This window comes from Pelodiscus sinensis, chromosome 2, assembly GCF_049634645.1.
Source record: "Pelodiscus sinensis isolate JC-2024 chromosome 2, ASM4963464v1, whole genome shotgun sequence".
Lineage (NCBI taxonomy): Eukaryota > Metazoa > Chordata > Testudines > Trionychidae > Pelodiscus > Pelodiscus sinensis.
In genome coordinates, this window is record NC_134712.1 from 215,426,374 (window position 1) to 215,437,348 (window position 10,975).

Below are 10,975 nucleotides of genomic sequence, written 5' to 3' on the forward strand. Positions count from 1 at the left end.
ATTAACAAGAAAAGGGTTTGTACAAGGGACCTCACCTGCCCTTCTTATTTCCATCTACAGGTTTTTTTCAGGGTTTGCTTTGAAAATTTAGCTCATGATATCCAAAGAAAAATGAACAGAGGTGCAGTATTAGGCACCCACCCATGCTCCACTATGAATCTAAAAAAGCTGTAAAGAATATTTTACTATATGCTTTAACAGAAGAGCAAAGGGAGAGAGTAGATCAGGGCTCAGCACCCCTCTTGCAACCCATACTAAGGACCAGCCCATTGGGCGAGTGACTAGTTCTCTTGCTGCTAACATTGGACCTGAATTTGTTCAAGATCAAGTTTACTTCAAAAAACTGGAGATCACAAGCAGTGTGTATGTTAAGTGGATCCTTCTGCTGACTTCCTCATTCTATTTACTTCTTAGGGAAGCAACAGAAATTTGGCGGTCTTGCAACTAAAATGAGCTGAGAATAATAACTCTTCTACAGACAAGGCGGACAGGAAACAAGAAGAAGTCAAGTCGTTTGTAACAGTCTGGACTTTGAAATGTAGAACATCCATAACTGGCACATTAGACCTTCCAGTAGTATATTTTTAACATTCTGTTTAATCTAAGCATAATGCAGGCACATCAACTAAGTGAAATATCCCTAGAACAAGCAAAGCAATTCACCCATGCCCTCAGTGTGATAGCACAGTGCTAACCATGAGAAGAAAAGATATGCATGTGGGGAACAAATCAATGGGATACCAGTTTTGACCCTAAATCTGCAAACTCTTATGCATGTACACACACATGCACTGAGCCCAATGGGGATACACATGTGCAGAAAGTTAAGTTCCTGCAAAATTGCAAAAAAAATGGAAAACTGAAATCTTAATCAATAGCTAGGCCATGATATTGCAAGTTGGTCAGTATAGCTGGACTCTTGTGCTCATGTGCAGCCCTGTTGACTTCAATGGGGCTCTATATGGGTAAAGACCCATTTGTATGGAGCAGCTGGGATTGAGGAATTTAGTGATATAAAATAACTTCTATTTCAGCTTTGTAAGTCACACAACAGAACATTGTATTCAAAATATCAGAAAAAGTATCCATCCAATGGGAAACAAATGCCTTAAGGAACAGCAGAAATGCAGTGCTTAATATTAAATAGAGTAATTGCCAGGAAAGAGCTTGATCCTGAAGGCTCCCTCCCCATCTAGGTAAAAATCCCTCTGATTTTATTGGAAATGTTGCTTGAGCTAGGACTGAAATATGAGGGCCAAAGAAAGTCAATAAAAAATTGGAGTATTGGAGGGAGATTAAAACTGTGGTTCTTACTAATTGCCTTGCTGAATCCAATGCACCTTCTGTACTTTGTTTGGGTGCTTTTGTCCTTCATTTCATGAGGAGGGAAGCCTTAAAATGGTTTCCTAAGTATGTTTGAAGAATACATTTTCCCTCCATTTAAAACAATGTTCTGTACAATTCATCAGGTAACAAAAGAGCCACATCTGCTCTAATAGAAGAACAACCTTTTTAAAGAGAAACCAGCTTAGAGGCTTGTGGAGCATGCACAATATTCAGGAGCATATAAATCCATTTACCCCAAAAAGCAATCACTCTTTTCTTCCAAGCTTTGGAAATAACTTATTTTTTACCTGTAGCAAGATTTGAGGAAATTGTTGGTGTGAGAGAAGAATTTTCTGAGTCACAGAATATTTCTTCTGAAAAAATCCTGAAAGTGGACTGTGAAAATATTATACCGTTTCTCAAATGTACTCCAAATTATATATACTAAATAAGTTTCCTGCCTTTGCACAGCCATATTTTGTATTTGTCCCTTTCTCAAGTTTCAGCACACACTGAGTTTTTGTTGTTGTTTTTTAACATTCCAAATATTAGGGCCAGTGTCTGCAATACACATTCATATGAGAGATTCTTGTTCACATGAATAATCCTAGTGCTGAAGCCAGTGAGACAACTCACGTATGACTAAAGGCTGTGGGTTCTGGCCCTTAGAGTGTTACAAAACAGTCTTCAAGCACCAATTTTTCTTTTCCACTTTTTTATATTGAGACAGAAAAGGAACTTTAAGGACAAATTCTCCTCTGAGTAATGGTGCAATCTCAGTGATCTCTCTGGTTTTGTGTGTGTGTATCCAAGAACAGATCCATAACTCTGAGCTTTAGATACTGGGGGGGGGGGGGGGGGGGGTGACAGAGAGGTTGATCTACATTTTTCTTGAAGGAGAGTTTATGTCAAAAAAATCCTGGGAAAATCTCTTCTGTTGTATCAGGTTCACTGAAAACAACTACAATACTTCATTTTTGAAAAATTAACACAACTCTATAAAGCAACTTTCATCTGAGGGTCTCAAAGTATTTTACAAATATTTATTAATTCAGCCCCACAGCTCCCATTCAAGAACAACAATAATGAACATTTTATAGATAAGTTAAATGGAGAGACAAAGCCCCATTTAGCCTAACTAAAATCAATGGGAGTTTTACCAATGACTTCAATAAGGCCAGGATTTCAGCAAGGGAACTTAATGATCCTGGCGCAGACAGTAGTAGATCCATACATGATATGCTTACTTCAGTTGCTGTTGCTTTTGTGTCAAAATCTTCTAATCCTTGGTTTTCCTGAGTCAGCATCATAGGACACATGATCTACTATCAGAAACTAGACAGACCAACTCCTGGTAGAAGGGTGACTTGGCAGATTGGGAGCTTAAGGTTCAGTGGTAAATGCAAGATGTGAATGTAAAATCTGGAGGGTGGGAAACTGAGGATACAAAAAAAGAATCAGAGAGAATCACAGAAGTAAGACTTGGATAAGGTAAATGAAACTGAATAAAGAGGGAATGGACATAAGGGGAGAGGGAAATGATTGAAAGGTGAATGAATGCTCCTAAGTGGGTAATGGGGACGGGAAAATCAGAGGAAAATAGGGTTAGTAAGGTTATAAGGGTACATCCACACTGCATGGCTATATCTGGATTGCTGAAATAGCTACCCTGCATCTTAACAAGCCACCTGTTATTTCGAAATATTTTTCAGAATGATGGGCATGCTATTTTGGCATCCCGGTAATCCTTGTTCCATGAGGGTTAAGGGATGTCTCAAAATAGAAAGCTATTTCAAAATTTGGCCCTGTGTAGAGGCAACAAATTTCGAAATAGCCTATTTTGAAATTTAATTGAAATAAGATATGCAATTTGCATAGCGCAAATTGCGTGTCTTATTTTGAGTTTAGGGTGCTGCGTAGACGCAGAAAATGGATGAAAGAGTAGATGTCAAAAAGATAAAGATGGTGGTAGAAAAACTAAGGATGTGACAAAAGAGAAAAAAAGAGGTGAGATCATCAGCCACACAAACCATTCAAAGAATATTTTCCTAGCTACCCATTCCCACAATTATGCTGAGGTCAGTCATTTTTATCTGTTTTGTTCACTGGAACTCTTGACTTATGGTTTGTAGAAAACTAAGGACTTTGGATAATAAAACAATAAAACAAAATCATATCGCTCTTGTTATGGATATGGAGTAAAATAGTAACTCTAGCTTTGGATTTAAAAAGCACTAGTGAACTCAAAAACAGAAAACTATTGTGTTTTCTATACAGGAGCTGCTGTAGAAGTAAAGGATTTTATTTTACACCTTTAAAGTCCATGGAAAAGCTGTCATTGATTTCATTAGAAGTAGGATCATACCATAAGTGAAGAAAACAAGATGGTTGAAGAAACTTTTATATAGTGGACATAATCAAAGTTGGCTACTGGAAAATTAATGAATGAATTTTAGGTCTGATTTTAAAGGGGCATCAGCCTGAGCTCTGGTGTTGTCTGAGAAAGTTTATAGACACAGTTAATTAAATGCCCACTTGATATCTGCAAATCAGGCAGTGAGATGTCATAAGGTTGTAAACTGTGCTCATAATTTTTAGACCTTTAACAGTGTTGCCACTGTAAAACCTGATGCTCCCTTAAAGATCAGTCTCATAATCAGAAAGACAGAAGAATAAGTTTAACTCTGTACAGTAATGCATTATTTTGAAAAACTATGTACAGTAAAAATGAAATATATGCCAGGGAACCTAAATCACATTCAGATATTAGTTATAATTGTGTGGATTGAATTAAACACAGTACTAACAGAAAAATCCGTGTGAGTGAATCAGATACTGCACTATTTGCAGATACAGCTACTTAAAGGACTCATATGACTCTCATCATTGTTGCAAGCACCTTTCAAGCTCTAATATAGTTCTCCTTAGGCCTATTGATGGGGTGAATGTGTGTGTGTGCGCGCGTGTGCATGAAGGGGGCAATTCTAAATGGTCCAGGACTCCAGCTGCTGCTGCTACTACTACTAATGCAGCCCAAGGCCCTTTAAATCACCTCCACAATCGCCACTCCAGATGGCTCTACGGGCTGAGGTGCACCATGCTCCAGGCAGCACTGAGGGGCTTGGCGTGCTTGCTGTCCCAGCCCTACCCCTTCTGCTCAAGGCCTGGTCCCTTCCAGGAGCATAGAGATGGGAATCCCCTCTCCCCCCACACACCTTGCCCAGGGCCCAACATGGCTGTCAGCTCCCCTGGTTATCCTCATAACACTGCTGTGAGGTAGGGCCGTGCGGCAGGTTGAATCTCTGGCAACACCACAGATGTTGCTGAACCAGAGAACCCTAGTGGCTGTTGGCTGGGAGTCCAGCAAGGGGCTAGCAGTGGAGTCCAGCCAGCAATTGCTGGGGGCTAGCAAGCCTGGCAGCTGGTAGCACAACCTGACTTTGGGCCCCTGGGAGCCAAGATCAGGGCAACAACTAGGAGAGGAGCCAGCCAGGAGGCCAGAGCCCTCCCCTGATCCAGCAAACTCCCTTGTCTGGGACATGTCAGGTCTTAAGGGTGCCAGATTAGGGAGGTCCAACCTGTATTAGTTTCATATTACAAAGGGGAAACTGAGCTACACAGTTCAATAGAATGTTAGGCTTTTAATTAACTTTGCTAATCCCATAGAGGGGGGACGAAGTTGCATGGTCAAAGTCTCCCAGGACGGCTGTGGTAGAGGAGGGACTTGAACCAAACTATTCTGAATCCCAGTCTAATGTTCTAACCAGTGAACCATCCTTTCCCCCTCCTTGAAATTCAATACTTCTGTTATATAGAAAATCCAGATTTTACACACACAAAAAATAACCTGAAAATAATCTGTTTATATCTTCAAAAATGTGTTGTTCATCAATATAAGAGTTGACCACAGCTAGGAATGGCTTTCATGAGTGCTACACAAGCATCAGCTACCAATGTACATTTCTGCTATTATCTTTGGCAATTAGAGAGGGGAAATTCTCAGATGTGCTCAAATGTCCCAGTATATGTGGTGAATGAGGCAGATAAGCATCTGCCTGTACAATATGCTGAGATCATCAAACTGATTTATATTTGTAATCTAAGCTAGGATTTCAACCAATTTTACAGAAATTGAAGTCAGTGGAATTATTCTGATTTGTATGAGTTGAGGATCTGGCTCTATAGGAATTACAAATACAACTTGTGATAATATATTAAGACACAAACTGTCACTACAACTTCATTGTCTTCATATACTTATGGTGGGTCCCATTTATAGCTTACTGACAGTGCATCTGGATACATGGTGGAAAAATTAAATTCAGAGCTCCTGTAATAATTTTTATATTCTGAATCACCCTCTGCAAATCTACAACACAGATTAAAATGTGATATACTAATTGTAATTATAAAGAAATAATTCCCCCGCTGTTTTTAAAAGGATTAATATAAACTCAGAAGTGCTGCACGAATTAAAGCTAGATAAGTAAAAATGCACATGTGCAAGTATTTGCCTCAACACTTTCTGAAATGACTGTAGTGTTTGTGATATGTCCTGGTCTGATGTCCTATAGAATAAGTCCTCCTTTAGGCTGTCTAAAATAGGTATAGTATGGGCAGCCATTCCATTACATTGCTCAACTAATATGCATTACACCTGAACTGGAGGTATCATTGTTGGTGGCTGCAGTATATGGGTAGTTTAGTTTTGAGACCCATTCAGACCTTGGCCTCTCTACTAACAATGGTGCCAGTTGTCAGTCACCCACAAATGTAGTTGTACCAGTTCAGACCCCAAGTGTGGACAAGAAAGCCCCCAGTTTACACGGACAGAGCTTACCATTCCCAGTTCAAGTGTGGTTAAGATAGTGGAAAGCTTCTAAGTCCATTACTAATCCCCTAGCAATTCTGTTCACTACCTGTGTATAGTTATTAGGCCGCTCTTCATTTTTACAGCATGTTGCTTTAAAAGACTTTTAAAAAGCATGTGTTTAATCCATCTCCTCTCCATAGCTTTCAACAATCAGGGGTCAGGTTGCACTCAGAGCTGTGTGTCGCAATGCCTGGTTACCCTCAGAGCTGTTTATCTCAACTCTGTGTCAAAGGTTTTGATTCCATTGTCAGCTGTAGAATCCAGAATGTGGCACAACGACAAAATGAGTGAAGAGCTGCTAACCAAAATCTTTTAAATAAGAAACAAACCAGGGCTGCCCTTGCAAAGAGCACAAGATGTTTGATAATCATTCAAGATTAAATGCTACCTTCTGTCCCACAGTGCACTGTAGGGCTTGCACTGTGTTACTTGTCTGACTACACATAGGGCAGACACAATATGTGTGGTTACACACCACAGTGAAAGGCTCTGTTAACTCCCTTTCCTGCTGTAGAGCCTTTCCCCCTTCCTCAAGGCTCCTCCAGCAAGGAGTAGGATACTCTGCAAATGGCAGAGTAGACAGGGGAGGCACTGCTTGGGTGAGTAGGGACCTGTCAGTGTAGGTCAGTGATTTTCTAACTTTTTTTCTTATGACCCAGTTGAAGAAAATTGTTGATGCCTGTGACCCAACATATCTTGACTAAAAGTGTGAGCTACAGGGAGAGGGCTGAGGATAAGAGCTTTGGGCTGCAGAAGAGGGTCTGGCTTTGGGGGAAGGTCAGGGCTGGGGCAGGAGGGACTTACCTTAAGCGGCTTCCAGTCAGTGGTGCAGCGGTGCTGCCTGCCTCTCCTGGCACCACAGACCATGCTGTGCCACAGAAGAAGCCAGCGGCAAGTTCCCAGTCAGTGGGAGTACGGAGCTAGTGCTCAGTTCAGGGGCAGCAAGTGGAGTCCTGTGCGCTCTTTCCCAATCCAAACCTAGTAGCTGGGCCTGCTGCCAGCTCTTCTGTGCACAGCACAGTCTGTGGTGCCAGGACAAGCAAGTAGCCTGCCTTAGCACCCCTACTGGTCACCTAATAACCCTGCAACAAGGAGACCCAGTGCCTGACATTCCATGACCCAGTACTGGCTCATGACCAGTAGTTTGAAAACCACTGGTGTAGGGTATATAGGCTGGGGTGTCCGGCATGTAGGGCATTCTACTTACCTAAGCTGCGTCTCTCAGTCTACACTGCTATTTATACCTGTGCTAAGACTGAACTTGGCCCTACTCATTCAATTTGGGCAGGTTTTATAGCTAAAACTTGAATATATAAAAGCCATATGCACAGAAGTAAGGGTGTGAGGGTGCTGCAGCAACACCAGGTTTTGCACCCCACATCCTGGCTGCCAGCCCAGTACCCCTGCCACTAAGGATCCTGGTGCTAAACCCTGTTACCTGGGGTCCTGGCTGCCAGGCCCATTGCTGCTCAGGACTCTGCTGCTGGCCTGGGTCCTCCTCAGCCATCAGCACCATGCTGGAGGGTTCCACTGCTAGTCTGGGGTCCTGCTTCGCTGCTGGCCCTGGGGCTCTACTGACAGCCCCAAGATCCTGGATGTCAGCCCCATACATGAGGTTTCACCTGGCTGCTGACCCAGGGTCCCTCCTGGCCACTATCCTCAGATTCCCAGCTGCTGGCCCCAGTTCCAGGGAGCCTGAGGGAGATGTGGACAGGAATAAGGGCCTTCCTTGCCACTAGCACCAGAGTCTTGGCTGCCCGGCGGACAGTGAGAAGTGTTGACAGGGGTATGGGAGGAAAGTGCAGCTCAGTCCCCCCATTTTAAAAACTGTTCCAACAAATTACCAAGCAAAAACAATGCACGATTAAAGTTGTAGACTACAGTTACAAAAAATACAAGAAATGTAAAAAATACTGTCCCTAGAGCAATCTTAGCTGGTCCATTCATTTTCCTATATATGCTAAAGCTATTAACGTATACCAGATGGATTAATATAAGAACAGCCATACTGGGTCAGACCAAAGGTCCATCTAGTCCAGTCTCCTATCTTCTGACAGTGGCCAATGCCACGTGTCCCAGAGGGAATGAACAGAACAGGTAATCATCAAGCTCTGGTCTACACTAGACCTTTATTTCAAAATAACCCCCCTAAAGTCAAATTTATAAGGGGAGCAACCACACTACTAAGCCTGTTATTTCGAAATAATGGGCTGCTTATTTTGAAATCTGTACTCCTGCATTTCTTGAGGAATAATGATAATTTCTAAATAGTTAACCCCCCGCCCCCAGATGTCTCCCAGGCTTCAGGGGAGCCCAGGGAGGGCACTTCAGGTGAGTTATATAACTTTCCTTATCTATATGCAAGAGCAGGTGACAGGCTGCCAGAGGCTGCACATTCCTTTCTCGGCCTACTCGGCCCGGGGATCACACAACAGCCTGTTCACATGGGTGCACATGGAGTGCCAGTCTGGAGCACTCAGCTCCATGATGCTCTCACACAGGAATCCTTTGGTCCTTCTCACAAGGTTCCTGGAGAGGCCTGACTTATTCTAGCCTCGGTGGTGAGACACCTTCTGTGATAGATAGAAGGAGTGCTGGCCAGTGAAAATGGCGATCGGGGCTTTTTTGTAGAAAAGTGCGTCTAGATTGGCCACGAACGCTTTTCCGCAAAAAGTGCTTTTGCAGAAAAGCGTCCGTGCCAATCTAGACGCTCTTTTTTGAAAATGCTTTTAACGGAAAACTTTTCCATTAAAACCGTTTCCGGAAAATCATGCCAGTCTAGACATAGCCTTAGTGTTTAAGCCACAGTGGCACTTTTTGGTTCTCTTACTTTGTTTTTTTAATTTGGAGTATACATTTAAGTTGAACCTCCATTATGGTATCTTTGAAAAGTTTCCATGCAGCTTGCAGGGATTTTATTTTTGGCACTGTACCTTTTAATTTGTTTAAGTAACCTCCTCATTTTCCTCTAGTTCATTTTTCTGAAATTAAATGCCAAAGTGTTGGGCTATTGTGGTGGTCTTCCCACCATAGGGATGTTACATTTAATTATATTATGGCCACTGTTTCCAAGCAGTTCAGCTATAGTCATTTCTTGGATCAGATTCTGCACTGCACTTAGATCTGAATGAAGAATTGCGTCTTCTCTTGTGGGTTCCAGAACTAACTGCTCCAAGAATTAGAAATTTTATTTTTGCATTCTGTCCTCAGGTGATGTGTACCCAGTCAATATGGGCATAGTATTAATGGGGGATTTCAACTGAGTTTTTAAAATTTTTATAGCCTCTCTAATCTCCTTTAACATTTTCCAATCATTATCATTATTCTGTTCAGGTTGGTAATATAGCCGTACTGCTATATTCATATTATTAGAGCATGGAATTACTATCCATAAAGATTCTATGGAACAGTTTGATTCATTTAAGATTTTTACTTCATTTGATTCTACAATGTATTTTGTATCCTGGGATTACCATGTCCCATTGATTATTCTCATTCCACCAAGTTTGTGTGATATGGATTATATCAATATTCTCATTCAATACGATGCACTCCAGTTCAACCTCTAGTGTTTGTATATGAGCACTTTAAAAACTTGTCACTATTTAGCTGTCTGCCATTAGCTGATGTGATTGAATGGGACTCTTTTTATTTAACTTTCTCATCTGATTTTACCCATATTTTATCATCTTCCATTCTCTCCTTTTTACTAGGATATAATCTCTAACAACAGACCCTTTTCTAAGGGATGGCGCTGTACTGTCCATGTGCTTGTTCACACCTGTCATCTTTCCCCCCAGCCCTTAGTTTAAAAACTGCTCTAGGACCTTTTTAAGGGCCAGCAATCTGGTTCCATTTTGGTTAGGTGAAACCCATCCTTCCTGTATGGGCTCCCCCTTTCCTAAAAGTTTCTCCTAATAAATCTATACCCCTCCTCCCTACATCATCTCATCCATGCATTGAGACCCTTCAGTTCTGCACATCTACCTGGCCCTATGCCTGGAACGGGAAGCATTTCAGAGAATGCTGCCACTGAGGTCCTGAATTTCAATCTCTTTCCTAGAAACCTAAATTTGCCCTCCAGAACTCTCTCCTATCCTTCCCTATGGTTCCCTACATGTACCATGATCACCAGCTCCTCCTCAGCACTACATATAAGTCTATCTAGATGTCTTGAGAGATCCACAACCTTTGCACCAGGCAGGCAAGTCACCATACAGTTCTCCTGGTCATTGCAAACCCCACTATGTTTCTAATGATTCAATCCCCCATTACTAACACCTATCTTTTCCAAATAAGTTCCCTCTCCCAGAGAGGTATCTTCAGTGCAAGAGGATACCACATCATCTGTAAGGAGGGATAATTTCTCTTTGCTCCAGATGGATGCTTTCCTTCCCTGAGTCTTTCACCATCCTCAAGAGCATAGAAGCTGACTGACTGAGACTGGAATCATTCTATCGAGTCCCAGAAAGTCTCATCCATGTACTTCTCTGCCTTGCTTAGCTCCTCCAATTCAGCAATTTTAAACTACATTAGATCCATGTACAATGTATACTAGATTCGTTCCTTTTTATCAATCCTCAATCTTCTCCTGTTTCTGATTTTTCTAGAGACCATTGGTACTATTTTGCTGGGTGCATGCCATGTTTCTGTTGTGTGGGCCAGTGAAGCAATTTCACCTCTCATTTCACTGAGCCCAATAGCAGCCTGACATCATCAGCACCTGTCTTAGGCTACCTAGTGAGTGCAAACAGGAGAGTGGCAGTGATGGGGTTA

General features: G+C 42.0%; 1 protein-coding gene across 1 annotated transcript in view; it reads right to left on the minus strand.

Annotated features, from left to right (window-relative positions):
- Positions 1 to 7,136, minus strand: part of STEAP2 (STEAP2 metalloreductase) — a 36,257-nt gene extending 29,121 nt beyond the window's left edge. Inside the window, exon 1 of the mRNA XM_075922406.1 lies at positions 7,004 to 7,136. The gene's annotated coding sequence lies outside the window, so the exon portion shown is untranslated. The remainder of the gene's footprint in view (positions 1 to 7,003) is intronic.
- Between the last annotated feature and the right edge of the window lie 3,839 nt (positions 7,137 to 10,975).